The sequence below is a fragment of the Elephantulus edwardii genome, unplaced genomic scaffold, assembly GCF_000299155.1.
Source record: "Elephantulus edwardii isolate Elephantulus edwardi_28Jun2011 unplaced genomic scaffold, EleEdw1.0 scaffold00313, whole genome shotgun sequence".
NCBI classification, from domain to species: domain Eukaryota; kingdom Metazoa; phylum Chordata; class Mammalia; order Macroscelidea; family Macroscelididae; genus Elephantulus; species Elephantulus edwardii.
In genome coordinates, this window is record NW_006400063.1 from 2401500 (window position 1) to 2417670 (window position 16171).

A 16171-nucleotide genomic window follows, 5' to 3' on the forward strand; every position below is an offset into this window, starting at 1 on the left:
AGAAGCAAGGGGTTGTGGGGGGGCACGGGATACTACCACCAGGCAGGGGGTGGGGCTTGGGCGCTGCTTGGTGTTTATGCAGCAGCACCCTGCGTGGTGGGGGTCAAGAGATGGCTGGCCGCAGGTCTGGTCATGCACTGGTGGGCCATCGCTCCTCTGGAATCTTGTAGAAGCTGGGAGTGGTCGGTTGGTCCTCCAGAGTCACACGGTGGCAGGCGGGTTCTCCCTACTTGCTCCTGGTGGGTAGGTTCCACAGCGGCTTGGCTGGTTTCTTTTGGCTGGGACCCAGCTGTCCTGTTCGTGGTTCTATTTCAGCTCTCCGGCTGCGCTGGGTTCCGGCTGTGCTGCTGTGCTGGGTTCCCCACTTGTGCTTCTTTGAGGTTTTCACTTGCTTGGTATATTTTTTCCCAGTTTTTTTTAGTATGTCTTTCTCTTCTTTCTTTAGATGTGTCTCTTCAGGCAACATATTGATGGACTTTATTTTTTTTATCCATTCTACTACTCTTCTTTTGATTTGCACATTAATCCACTCACATTAAGTATGATTATTGTCAGCAGGCTTTACTTTTGCCATGTTGTCTTGCTTCTTTTTCTGTTGTTTCCATGCTCTTTCCTTTGGCATCTCCGTGTAAAGGACTTCATTTAATTTTTTTTTTTTGTCCTATTTTCCGTCTCTGTCTCCTGACTCCTTTCAGGTGAAAAGTAACATCTATCATAAGGAACAGAGTGTGTACCCTCCCTTGCTCGATTGTTTCTGTACCCATTTTTATTACTCTATGAAAACTGAGATATGAGATCACTGTTTATTATGAATCTATGGAAACCCTGGAAAATGAGATCATTGCTTAGACCCCTATAAAATCCAATTAACGTAGACCCACGAGGCTGCAGCTTCTCGTTCCCTCTGTGTGAGTATGTTTTTCTTTGCTGCAGTCCTTTCTTGTCTTCTTTGTGCGTTTGTCTCTTATTGTTCATGTCTTCCAGGAAAAAGGGTTGCGGTTTGCAATAGCATGGTGTAGCTAAACAGCACTGATTCTCTCAACTCATCTTTTAATTTCCAGACTTCTGTTGCCAAGAGTGCTGATTATGGATTTTGGAAGCTGAAAAGTTGAAATCATCAACAAACTCAATTCTTTCTCCACTTACCTATTGGCCAAGTGGGGAGGATCTTTCTTTTCTTGATGTTGAGGTACTATCAATATGGAAGGCTACAATCTTTGACCTTCTGCAGCAAATGCTGCAAATTTTCCCCAGAACTCTGCAAGTCATCCCAGTTTCAGCAAGCAAAGTTGTGTCATCTACATAATGCAGATTGCTGATGAATCTTCTTTTGTTCCTGATGCCACATTAGTCTTCATAAAGTTCAGCCTCCTGAATGATCACATACAGGTTGAAAATGTATGGAGAAAGGATACATCCCTGATGTATTCTTGATTATGAAACATTCAATATTGTCCTCTTGCTCTTGTCCTATAGAAGATTCCTAGTCTAAATATGGTTTCTCATGAACACAATCAGTCATGCTTGGATTCCCATTCTTCTCATTTAGCCACAATTTGTTGTGATCTGCTTGGTCAAATGCCTTTGCATAGTCAATAAAAGACAAATAAATGTTCTTCTGATACTCTACTTTCAGCCCTGATCCCTCTGACTTTAGCAATAATAATACCCCTAGTCCCATGGCCTCTTCAAAATCCATCTTGTATTTCTAGCATTTCTCTGTCAATGTATTTCCTAGTTGATTTGGGGTAATCTTCTGCAAGATTTTGCTTGCATGTGATAATACTGATATTGTTCTTTAATGTCCACATGTTGTCATTTTGGGCGAATGGGAATATATATGTATCTCTTCCAGTCAGTTGGTCAGGGTGCTGTCCTCTAGATTTCCTGTTACAACCTGGTGAGCATGTCCAGGGCTGTGCATCTGTTGAAATATCTCAATGAGTATTCCATCAACTCCTGCAGCCTTATCTTTAGACAAGACCTTCAGGGCAGCTTGAAAGTCCTCCTTTATCATTGATACTTGTTCATACATATGCTATTTCCTGAAAAGACTCTGTGTCAGTAAATTCTCTTTGCACAGTGACATTATCTTCTTTTTGTGCTTGCTGTATCATTTAGTATATTGCCATAATATCTTTAAGTGTTGCAAACTCAAGGGTTGAATTGTTCATTTCCTTCAACTTGTGAAATGCCAAATTAATTCTACTCTTTGATTTCTTACCCCAGCTGTTTGCACATTCTGTTGTAATACTTTGCTTTGTCTTCTCAAGATGCACTTTGAAATCTTCTGTGAAACTCTTTAATGTCTTCATTTCTCCCCTTTGTTTTGGTTTCTCAGTATTTTAGTGCAATATTAAAAGATTCCTCTAACATTCACTTTGGTCTTTCCTTCCTCTTCTATATCCATAATGACATTTTGCACTCTTCATGGAAGATGTTCTTGCTATCATCCCACAGCTTGTCTGATATTTTTTCATTGTATTCAATACCTCAAATCTGTTCTTTAGATTTTTAAAAAAATTCTGATGGCTTAGACTCAAGGTTATATTTTGGAGTTTGTTTTGTTGTTTGTTTGATTGCTGTCAAGTTGAGCATGACTAAAGTGACCCTATGAACAAAAGGCATGAAACCTTTCTATAATTGTCATAATTTATCAAAGTTCATACAGTTTCCAGAGGCATGTTATTTAGGAAGTGGATGCCATTCCTGCTTCCAAACATGTCTTAAACCAGAAGCTCCACCAAACACTGTCCACCATGGGTAAACATTATGGCATTTGATACCCCAATAGCACAAGGTTCAGTATCACAGCAACCCCAGATTACCTCTGTACAGCTTATTGACAGAAGAGTGCTGTACCACTTAGAAGAATGTTGCTCTAAAATATAATAACCACCACCTTTTAAATACAAAGACCCCCCCCCAAGGCCTTTTTGACTCAAAACAAGAGGCTTGCATAAAAAACAACCAATATAGTATGTTTTTTGTTATGTGCTATTGAGTTGCTTGTGTATTTATTTTCCTTTTCTTTGTTTAAAATTGAACACATACATAAGTAATTGGTGATCTGTTTCATAGTCAGTACCTGGTCTTGTTTCCACAGTTGATATTGAGCTTCTCCAGTAATTCTCTCCAAAGATGCAATCAATTTGATGTCTGTGTAGTGTATCAAGTGAGATCCATGTGTATAGCCATGTTTTTTTGTTTTTTTTTTTTTTGTTTTTGGGTTTTTTTATAAAAGGTGTTTGTAATGACTACATCACTGATTGTACAAAATTCTATAATTCTATCTCTAGCCTAATTTCTGTCACAAAGTCCTTATTTTCTGACTACCTGTTCTTATTCCTTATCCCAATTTTTGCATTCTAGTCACCAATTATTGTTAATGAAACTTGATTGTATATTTGATTGATTTCAGACTGCAAAAGTTGATAGAAATAATCTATTTTCTCCTCTATGGCTTTAGTTAGTAGTACATATATTGAATGACAATTGTATGGACAAGTCTTCCTTGTATGTGTGTGGATGGTATCCTGTCACTCACAGTATTGTACTTCAGTATAGATCTAGACATTGTCTTTTTTTACTATGAATGCAACCTCATTTTTTTCACTTTTTCATTCCCAGCACAGTGAATCATATGACACATGTCAATCCATCTCATCTCACTGATGCTTACTATGTCCCTATTTATGCATTCTATGTATCTGTGTTATGCAGATGACACAACTCTGCTCGCTGAAACTGAGGAGGACCTCATGCACTTACTGCGGAAGGTCAAGGACTGCAGCCTTCAGTATGGACTGAGGCTCAATGTCAAGAAGACAAGGATTCTCACCACTCGACCAATCGGTAGCATCAGGATGGATGGTGAAGAGACTGAGATTGTTCACAGCTTCAGTTTGCTTGGCTCCACAGTCAACACTCTTGGCACCAGCAGCCAGGAAATAAAAAAACGCATTGCGATGGGAAGTCTGCTGTTAGGGACCTCTCTAAAGTACTCAAGAGCAACGGTGTCTCTCTGGAAACTAAGGTCAGCCTGATACATGCCATGGCTTTTGCAATCACTTGTTATGCATCAGAGAGTTGGACAATGACTAGGGAGGATAGAAGGAGAATTGACACCTTTGAGCTGTGGTGCTGGAGAAAAGTATTGAATGTACCATGGACTGCCAAGAAAACAAACAAATTCATCCTGGAGAGGGTTAAACCAGGCTACTCCTTGGAGGCAAGGATTCTGGGGCTTCGTCTGACATACTTTGGACATGTTGTAAGAAAAGACAGGTCTTTAGAGAGGGACATCATGCTGGCCAGAGTGGAGGGACAGCTCAGGAAGGGAAGACCCTCTATGAGGTGGATTGATTCAGTGCCTGGGGTAATTGGGATGGGTGTGTCAGAGGCAATGAGATTGACACAGGATAGAGCAGGGTTTAGGGCTGTTGTACATAGGGTCGCTATGAGTCTCAAACAACTCGATGGCACATAACAACAACAAACAACAATGTGGTTTTTAGCAATGCTCAATTTTCCTCTTTTCATACTTAGTACATTATATGTTCCAATTACTAGTGTGTTCTTGCAACTACTCCTAATTGTGGTGTTTCACAATATGAAGGTTAGCCTCCAGCGTTATACCTAATAATGTTAAGTGTCTAAATACACTCTATTGTTCAAGTTGTGATTTTAGAGAAGAGTACTGAATAATATCCAATGAAAACCAAAAGAACGAACACAGTGTTGGTTTTAGGTGCTGTCAAAGTGATCACTATTCATAGTACCCATACTAGGAAGTCAGGTTTCTGGGCCTGGAGGCATGTGGAATGGAACCACAGTAGGCAAACACACACTGTGGGACCGGTCTTAACACCTAAAGGACCGTCTTTGCTGGGGAGCACACAGATTATGGACAAGAGTGGCTGGAACCTACAGGGTAAAAAGAAAACCTACTGACTGGGAACAAACATTTGGCCATATCATCTCAGACAAGGGTCTCATCAAAAAAGTTTACAGAATCCTACAGGACCCCCAGAAGAAAAGAACTGATAACCCAATTACAAAATGGGCAAAAGACATGGAAAGACTTTTCACAAAGGAGGACATTCGAATGGCCAACAGACATGAAGAAATTCTCAAAATCACTGGCAATTAGAGAGGTGCAAATCAAAACCAAAATAAGATATCATCTTACCCCAGTAGCAGTGTCAAAGTTTAGCAGGACAGCAAGTAATAAATGTCAGAGAGGATGTGGTGAGATAGGAACTCTTACACGTTGTTGGTGGGATTGTAAAATGGTACAACCACTCTGGAAGGCAGTTTGACATTTCAGCAAAATGCTGAATATAGAAATTTCATAGACACAGCTATTCCACTGCTTGGAATATACCCTGAGTAAATGAGAACTGAGGCACAAATGGAGACTTGTACACCGATGTTCCTAGCAGCATAGGAAGATCTTTTATAGGGTTGCTATGAGTCGCAGGCGACTCGACGGCACATAACAACAACAACCATAGCAAGAACATGGAAACACAACCGCAATGGAATGAATTGAGAAATTATGATACATTCATATACTAGAATACTATGTAGCACACAGGAGCAATGATTTTGTAAATTACTACCTAACATGGAAGGGACTGGATAGTATTATGCTAAATAAACTAACTCAGCCTCATAAGGACAAATATTGTATAAGACTATTACTGTAGGACAAGTATAAGGATCCAAGGAGGGCAGGGAGGGCTTAATCATAGAGTCACACAATTTGATGGGTAAGGGAGGAATGGGTAAACAAAAAGGGGAAAATCCAGTGTAAAAAACAATGTATGTGAATTTTTATTAACTCCATATGTAAACTAGTATATGTATGTGTATGTGTGTGTGTGTACACACACACACACAGTGGCTGGAGCCTGACACACCATATTAAGGGTTAGTTAAAACTTCTTGGTGGGGTGGGGTGAGCTCTGGTGGCCTAGTGGCAAGAAGCTGCACTGCAATCCCAGAGGTGAGCAGTTCAAATCCACGAGATACTTTGCTGGAGAAGGAGGAACAATTTCCTCCTGTACCAGTCAAATCTGATTTGATGGTACACACACAAACAAATAATAAATTTTTTTTAAAAACACACACAAACCTTCCCTGGGCAAGTGAGGAGATAAGGGGAGGGGAGATATGGAAGAGCAATGCCAAATTGCCAAATTTATCTGTCAGTTTTTGTACTGGGAAAGTGTCTTTGCATGTAGCTTTCCTAGATATGTCTATATTTGTTTGCCTATAGTTTGATCTTTCATTTCCAGCACTCATCTGTCAGGTGCTATACTTAAACAGACCTCCTAAATTAAGAAAGACTAGGAAGGAGGATTGATCATCCACTTCTGAAACAACAGACCTTTGAAAATCCTATGAACAATAGAACATCATGATAGATGAAGAAAAGATTGAAAGTATCAATGACTTCATCTCACTGAGATCCACAATCAGTATCATTGGTACCAGCAGTTAGGAGATCAGAAGACGTATTGCACTGGGAAATTCTGCTGATAGGGACATCTCCAAAATACTGAGGGGCAATGATGTCAATTTCAATATTAAGGTGCACTTGATTCAGGCCATGAACTTTTCAATAACTTGCTATGCATCTGAGAACAGAACAGTGAGTAAGGATGACAGAAGAAGAATCGATGCCTTTGAGTTGTGGTATTGGGGAAGAGTACTGAATTTCCAATGGATTGCCAAGAGAACAAATAGATATTACTTGGAGGAAGTGCAACCACACTGCTCCATAGAAGCAAGGATGGTGAAGCTGCATTGTACTTTAGGCATGTTGCTAGAAGAGGTTATTCCTTGGAGATGGACATCACGCTTGGCAACGTGAAGGGACAGCAATGAAGAGAAAGAGTCAACGAGATAGATTGACATAGTGACTGTAGCAATGCATGTTAGAGATTGTGAGGATGGCAAAGGTTAGACCAGGGTTCAGATCTGTTATTCATAGGGTCACTTAACAGAACCTAACAACAACAATACATTTACAAGCAAGAGTGGCATCCACTTCCTAAACAATAAGACTCCAGAAACTCTATGAACTTTGATAAATGTCAATAGTTATAGAAAGGCTTCAGACCTTTTGTTCATAGGATCGCTATGAGTTGTGCTTGACACAAAGACAACAACAACAACAACATTTAACAATATAATATGTATTATATACATATGTGTGTATATAATAATTTTAATTATTACATAATTTTAATTTATAAAAGAGTGCACCTCTCTATTAGTTTCTTCTTGATTGTTGAAAAGGAGAATGAAGTTGGAGTGAAGAAAGCAGTGAGTCTCTCATAGATGCCTTACAAGAAAGGCCTTACTGTTGACTTAAACCAAATAAAAAGACTGAACAAAAATAGACTTAAAATCAAATAGTGGAAAAGTATATCAAGCAACTGTGAAGAATAAAAAGAACAAAACATAAAATATTCATTTTCTGATAAAATAGATTTCAAAGCAAAAATCAGCATAAGAAGCAAGGAAGGGCATTATAAAAAGCCAATTGAACTTTAATTAGTATGTACACATGCAAAGAAAATGACCCAAGATTATAAATCAAATGTTAATAGATTTGAAGAAACAACTCTACAATGATAATGTTGCTGTTGTATATATTGTGTTGTGTATATACTGTCACATTATAACCTACTTTCCAGCAGGTTTTGAGAGGCAGTAAATTTCATGAGAGGAGATTGTTCATCTTTCTCCCATGGAGCAGCTGGTGGATTCAAACTGCGTGCCTTTGGGATGTTCCTTACTACAAGACACATTTTCTATGAAGGACAAAATCAGCAGACATAAATTCAACAAAGTTACAGAAAGAACTAAACAGTACAACTAACCAACTTTGTACTAAAAATTGTATATAGAATATGTCACACAACTAGAGCCCAATATATCTTTTTTTAGTCCAACATATTTTATTTTCCAGTACACATAGAATATTCTCCAGAATAGACGAGACATTAAGTCACAAAACAAGCCTCAATAAATTAAAAGACATTAAAATACTACAAAGCATCTTCTCAGATCGCAATGCCATAAAGTTAGAAATCAACAACAAAAACAGCAAGTAGATGAAAATTAAATAACATTTATTCAATACCATTGGGTGATGGAAGAAATTTTTTGAAAGAAAGTTAAAAATGAAAATACAACATACCAAATAAGTAGGACACAGCAATGGCAGTACTTAGAAGTCAATTTATCTAAATAAAAACACATCAAAAAGAAGAAATAATAAAAGTCAACACACCAACCCAATATTAACAACTATTAGAGAATGAATAGCAATCAAAAGTTATAGTCTCCCAATTAAGGAAGTAATAAAGATAAGAAAGAAAGAAATGAAAGAGAAAAATAATAGAAAGCAGCAGCAAGAGTAGAAGTTAATTTTTAAAAAAAGATTACTGAAATCTGCAGCGCTGCAATCCCGAAGTCATGTGGTTCAAATCCACCAGATGCTCAGCTGAAGAAGAAGGGGCAATCTCCTCCTGTGCCAGTCAGATTCAATTTGACAGTACACAACAAGAGAAAGAAAGAAAAGGAAAGGAAAGAAAGGAAGGAAAGAAGGTAAGAAAGAAGGGACGGCGGGAGGGAGGGAGGAAGGAAAGAAGGAAGGAAAGATTAATAAAATCTATAACCCCCTGGCAAATCTAATTTTAAAAAATGAAAGAGAAGATGCAAATAACATGAATACAAAATTAATTGACCCACATCAAACAGAACCAACTAAAATAAAAATGATAATAACTCTGAAGAACACAAACACAGCTATAAAATCAATGGATCTACTAGACTCATTCCACAAAGTTGCAAAGTACAAAGTCAATGTACAAATATCTGTGGGATTCTTAGTCAAGAATATAGTAAAATATAAAGTCTCACTGATTCATTTCCATAAAATAGAATTTGGCCCATAACTGACCTTTTATTGAGATTTTGAGGTAAATTACTCAGGAGATTTGCTTTTTTTTTAAGAGTTGCTGGTACATTTGAATGACCAAACATGGCCCATGGATTAGCATAACTGCTTATGGGCTAAGCTAGAAGTACTCCTTCAATATGTAGTCGAATTAGAACTGACTCAGCTGACCCTCCAGAGAGTTTTAAGAGAGTTAATCACCTGGAAAGAGATGACCCATCCTCTCTTAGAGCAGTTGGTGGATTCTAAGCATGTGCCTTTGTATTGACAGTACAGTTCCTTACTATTAGGTTACCAGAGTGCCCTTCTATTTACAGCAGCCACCCCAAATATTAAATACTTAGAAATAAATATAATCAGACATACTAAAGACTTATAAAAATAAGAGTGGACTTGGGGTGAGGGATTGTATAACAATGAAAGAATTTTTCTTTTACTTGTAAAAGAGAAGAGCGAATAAACTTTCATTAAAATTAATTTTTAAAAAATTGCAAAAAACCTACCAAACTACAAAATACTACTACAAGAAAGTACAAAGTTGGCCTCCCTGGGTTGCACTGTACCATCTTCCACAGGTGAAGTAGCCTTTGGTCCCCAACCACATTCTGGCCCAGTCCAGCTCTACCCACAGCTGGTAGATATCAAATTACCACAGTCACCCTGGGCTCTGCTTCAGGCCCTTGAACCAAGAGTTCTTGGGCCATATTGGTTGAACTGTGGCCGGCACCTTACAGAACCTTGCTTCTACACTTGGATACATTCCTAAAGCCCACTGCCCATCGCACCATCATAGTTACTGGAATCATCTTGATCAGGTGATGTTACCCTCAGTTTTCACCTTTTCCCCACCCCAGGTAAGCCCCATTTTCAATGGCAGTCAGCATCTTGCACAATATCCAACACCATTGCTCAGGATAAAGCCAATACATCATTCTTCCCAGGTTCATCATCCTGTTTCACAGGTGTATGCCTGCTCAGACTTGTGCAGGAATCTCTGGGCCTAAAGGACACATACTCTATTATCTCATTCTTCTTAGTTAGAATCATATCTTCTACTGCTTTAATTTGTCAATTTAAACTTGGAGGAATTGGGCCCAGCAAAGCCCCATTCATGGATGGCAGCTAGCACCTTGCAAAACCTTGCTTTTACACTTGTCTCTACTCCAGGAACCAGTTGCCTGCTGAACTGACATATTAATTGGTGCCAACTTGATCAAGTGATATTACTAACATTGTCAAAGGGCAACACTAAGGCTCAGGATCCAGCCAAGACATCCTCCCAAGGGACCTCATCTGTTTTGTCTGTCATGTGCCTTAACTGGAAAGACCCAACAATCAGCATCAACAGGAATATGTTCCTGGAGCAGACAAACAGAAATCATGTCCTTCCTGCTAACTGTCAATGAGAGTGGTGATGAGATGCAGGGAACCTGGCCACACCACTCCACAGACCAAGGAGGGCATCAGACTTTAGGATCGAGGGCTGAGAACATAGCTGTGGATCAGGGAGGAAGGAACAGAAGCAGTTGCCGCCACCCCCACCCCCCCAAAGCCCAGATCAAGTAAATTTTACCAAAGGACCAGAGAAGAAAGACCACAGGCAAAGTGAGTTGGCATTCTCCTCCCTATGAGACTGTTGAGCTCCCCCACTGAATCAAGTCCTCCATGAGCGCAAGAACATGAGAGAAATTCACTCAGGGTGAGCTTCTCCTCTTCTGGAGCCATAAGTTCCTCAGCCAAGATTGACAGGCCCAGGACTTGCCTTACCCAGGCAAGGTAAAAACAAACAAACGAAACTCTCTCACAGTAATTATATGGAAGAAACAAACTACATGCAGTCTACCCAATACCAAAATAAGATTTCACACCCAAAAAAGTGCTCAAACCACAGACTCAATGGTTAAGTCTGATGGAATTCTCTGACACAGGATTCAAAGGAACAGTGATCTAATATTTTCAATGAGTGATTTAAAAACTCAAAGATTTTCCGAGTTCTATAAGCAAAAGCCAAGAGGAACTTAGAAAAACAACAAGAAAGCATTTTTCTTTTACTTTTCAAAAAGAAGAGGGAACTGGGGGTGGGGAGTGTTGGGCTGGAAGAAAAGTGCAACAGTGAAAGAATGGAAAGCCAAAGTCTGTCAACTTTCATTAAAATCAATAATAATAATAATAATTTTAAAACACAGTTTAAAACAATACACATAAAACAAATGAGGCATAGAAATCCTAAAAAACCAAGAAAGTGTAATTCATAATATTGAGACCAGCACTTCAGAAGCTTTCAACAGGTGAGCAGAGTTGAAGAGATGTAGCACAGAATCAATGAAATAGAAGAGAGAGCTCTCACCACTGATCAGCTACAGCAAAAAGAAGAATCAAAAAAGAAAGGAACATGAAGGAAACCTAAGAATAATGTGGGATACAACAAGAGGAAAAACATGCAAATGATTGGAATAGCAGAATAAGAAGGAGAAAAATAAAAGGGCACTAAAAGAGTTGTTGGAAGACTTACTAGAAAAAACCTTTCAAGGAATAATGAAGAATGACAGAGTATTTATATATACAAGAAGTTGAATTATTTCCATATAGAATAGGTCCCCCAAAAAGCCACCAACACATATCATAATCAAATTCATTAGAATCAAAGATGAAGAGAGAACTCTGGAAACAACTAGGGAAAAACAAAGAGTAGCTTACAAAGGAGAACAAAAAGATTAAGTGCTGAATTCTCAGGAGAAACCATGTGAGCAAAGAAGCCAGTGGAAGGACATATTATCAAATACTCAAAGAACAAAACTTTCTTTTTTATTTTTTTAATTATTATACTAGTTTATCTGCAAATTTCGAATAAATTGTTTTCCAGAGCAAATTCTTCCTATTTCCTCCACCCGCTCCAACCCATCAAATTGTACAACCTCATGATGAAGCCCCTGCTCTCTCTGCACATCCTCATCGCTCTGCTTCCACCCACCCCTTGGATTTTTATACTTATTCGAAAATAATGGTTTTATACGATATTTGTCCTTGTGGGATTTAGTTCGGTCACTCAGCATAATGATCTTCAGTCCCTCCCAAGTTAAGTAATCATTTACAAAATCATTGCTCCTACGTGCTGCATTGTATTCCATTGTGTGACTATACCATAATTTCTCAATCCGTTCGTTTGTGGTTGGACATCTGGTCTTTTTCCAAGTTCTTGCAATGATGAATTAATGCTGCTATGAACATTGGTGTACAAGTCGCTGTTTGTGCCTCAGTTCTCTTTTTTTTCAATAGTGGAATAGCTATCAAATGAGAAAATTACAACTTCTTCAAAAAATGGTGCTGGCAAAACTAGACTTGGTGACATGGGTCACTATGTTCAGCTTTTTGAGGAAGCGCCAAACTGCCTTCCAGAATGATTGTATCATTTTACAATACCACCAACAATGCATAAGAGTTTGTTTCTCGCCATATCCTCTCCAATATTTCTTACTTACAGCCCTGTTAAGCTTTGCCACTGTTACTGGAGTGAGATGGTATCTCATTGTGGTTTGATTTGCATCTCTTACTGCCAGTGATTTGGTGCATTTCTTCATGTGTCTGTTTGCCATTAGAATATTTTCCTTTATACTTGGGGTGGAGGGGTGTGGGGGGTGGGAGTGGGAGTGTGGGGGGTGTATACCAATGAAGGAATTTTTCATTTACTTTTCAAAGAGAAGAGTGAACTGGAGGGGGATGGGCAGGGAGAAAAGTGCAACAATGAATAAATGGAAATAAAAAAAATCTGTAAATGTTCATTAAAATTAATAATAAGAAAAAGAAGAAAATTCTTTCCGTGTCTTTTCCCCATTTTGTATTTAGGTTATCATTCTTTTTTTGCAGAGACCCAGGAGTATTCTGTTGTAGACTTTCGTTATGAGACTCTTTTCTGAGATGGTATTACCTAATGCTTGTTCCCAGTTGGTAGGTTTTCTTTTCACCCTGCTGAAAAAAAATTTTGATGCACGCATGGATTTAATCTTTAGAAGGTCCCATTCATCAAATATACCATTTTCAGATTGTGCATTTCTGGCTGTATTTGGCAAGCTCTTTACACTGTGTACCGTGTTTGGTCCCAGTTGAATTTTATGGATTTGGATTTTACTCCCAGGTCTCTGATCCACCTTGGGTTGACTTCTGTGTATGGTGTGAGATGTGGATCCTGTTTCAGCTTCCTGCAGTTGGAAGTCTAGTTTTGCCAGCACCATTTGTTGAAGAAGTTGTCATTTTTTCATTTGATAGCTTTGATTTCCTTTTTGAATATCAGTTGACCACAGAGAGCTGGGTCTATTTCTGGGTACTCAATTCTCTTCCATTAGTGTATGTGACTGTCATTGTACCAGTACTGTGCTTTTTGGTTACTACTACTGTGCAGTAGGTTTTGAGAGTAGGATTTGCCTCCCACCTCATTGTTGTTTCTCTGAAGTGTTTTGCTTATTTGGGATCTCTTCCCTCTTCAAATAAATTTGACAATTTCCCTTTCAATCTCCTTGAAAAATGGATTTGGTATCTGGGTTGGGATTGTGTTGAACATGTAGATTGCTTTTGGTAGGATTGTCATTTTCACGATATTGAGGCTTCCTGTCCTGAACAGGGCACATATTTTCCACTTCTTTAGGTTTTTTGATTGTGTCTTGCAGAAATGCTCTGTCGTTCTCGTTGTATAAGTCTTTTTTTTTAAATTTTTATTGTTGTTTTTTATTATTCATTTTACTGAAAATTTACAGAGACTTTGGATTTCTATTCACTCATTGTTGCACTTTTCTCCCTGCCCATCCCTCCCCCCAATGAATTTTTTTTAAAAAAAAAGTGAGCTGGGGCTAGCTCTGGTGGCTTAGTGACAAGAAGCTGCACCATAATCCCAGAGGCGCATGGTTCAAATCCACCAGATGCTCTGCTGGGGAAGGAGGGGCAATCACCTCCTGTACCAGTCAGATCCAATTTGACGGTACACACACAAGTAATAAAAAATAAAATAAAATTTTAAAAAAATGACCTGGGGGGGGTAAGGAGAGGGAGGAAAATGTGCAATAATGCATTTATGAAAATCCAACATTTCCGTACACTTTCATGAAAATCTCAATAAAAATTATGAAAAAATGGAATGAAAGCATTGGGTTAAGTTTGAGTGTTTTGTTTGTTTGTTTTTTGCTTTTTATGCTACACTGGTAAAACTATCAAAAGACTATCAAAAGGGAAAAAATTCAATCAAAATGTCAGAGCTAAACAGGTTCCTATCCCCCATGCTGGTAAAAAGACCACATAACCCCAAACACAACCAAAACCTGACGGAAGAGGGCGCGCTCGGACCAGAAACCTTTACAACAGGCGCCGAGGGGCCCCCTAGGCTGGACAGGGCAGGGCTGGGCGGTGCGCTCTCGTTGCCCTGGTAACGTAAACGCCAGCAGCCGGATGAGAGAGTGATGGTCATCATCCTGCAAAGATTTAAAACCTCTGGGACATTCTGGACCAGTTTTTCTCTGTCCTGTGGGATCACTAGGAGCTGTGCTGGACTCCATGGCAACATTTCCCTCCCCCCCCCCTAATTCTTTTATTATTATTATAATGAAAGTTTACAGAGACTTTGGATTTTCATTCTTGCATTGCTGCACTTTCCTCCCTGCCCACCCCTCCCCTCCATCACTTTTCTCTTTGAAAACCTGCATTATGCAAATGGCATAACCTTGCTTGCTGAAACCAAAGGGAATCTGAAGAATTTGCTGCAGAAGGTCAAGGACTGCAGCCTTCAATATGGATTGAAGCTCAACATCAAGAAGACAAAGATTCTCACCACTGGGCTGATTGGCAGCATCATGATAGAAGGTGATTTTGAGATTATTAACAGCTTCAGCTTGCTTGGCTTCACAATCAACACTCTTGGTATCAGTAGCCAGGAAGTCAAAAGAGAAATTGCATTGGGAAAGTCTGCTGTCAGGGTCCTCTCCAGAGTACTGAGGAGCAATGATATCAGTCTAGAGACTAAGGTACGCTTGATCCAGGCCATGGACTTCACAATTACGTGCTGAGCATCTGAGAGCTGGACAACGACTAAGGATGACAGAAGAAGAATGATGCCTTTGAGCTGTGGTGCTGGAGAAGAGTCTTGAACACACAATGGATGGCCAAGAAAACAAACAGATCAGTCCAGGAGCAGGAGAAACTAGGCTATTTCTTGGAGGCTAGGATTTTGAAGGTCCATCTGACATACTTTGGGCTTGTGGCCAGGAAGAACCAGTCCTTGGAGAAGAACGTCATGCTTGGAAAGGTAGAGGGACAGCTCAGAAGAGGAAGACTCTGGATGGGATGGATTGACTCATTGACTGGGGTAATGGGGTACGTGTGTCTGAGATAATATGATTGACACAGGATAGAGCAGGGTTTAGGGCTGTTGTATACAGGCTATGAGTCACAAACAACAGCACATAGCAACAATCATTGTACTCACATATGTCATAGTTGACACAGTGACATCTGACCACACTACACTCAATCATAACAAACCAAGTAACACAGTGATGTTTTTCTTTACTCTTAATAGTCGTAGTTAAGTTCACTCCCAAGTGTCTCAATTTGTGGTTATCTATCCACTTCCTAAATAACATACCTCTAAAAACACTATGAACTTTGAGAAATGTCAATAGTTTCAGAGGGGCTTCAGGCCTTTTGTTGATAGGGTCACTCTGAGTCATGCTCAACTTGAAGGCAATCAACAAGAACAATTGTAAATAGTATTGCTTTCTTGTATTTCCTTTACTGAGTTATCTTTTTACTGTAGAGGAATCCTTCGGATTTTTTATCATATATTCTGCCACTCTACTAAAATGGTCTACCATCTTCAACAGTTTTTTTGTTTTGTTTTCTTAGGTTTTTGGGGTTTTCTGTGTACACCGTCATATCATCTGCATATGTTGTTGTTGTTGTTGTTGTTGTTAAGTGCCATCGAGTCGCAGGCGACTCATAGCGATCCTATGAAGGAGAGTCCTTGACGCTTGGGTGCCTTTCATTCTCTCTCCAAGTATATAGAGTTTCCGGAGGCAAGCTATTATGGAAGTGGATGCCACTTCTCCTTCCACCATCTACATATTTTGTTGTTGTTGTTATGTGCCGTCGAGTCGTTTCCGACTCATAGCGACCCTATACACAACAGCCCTAAACCCTGCTCTATCCTGCGCC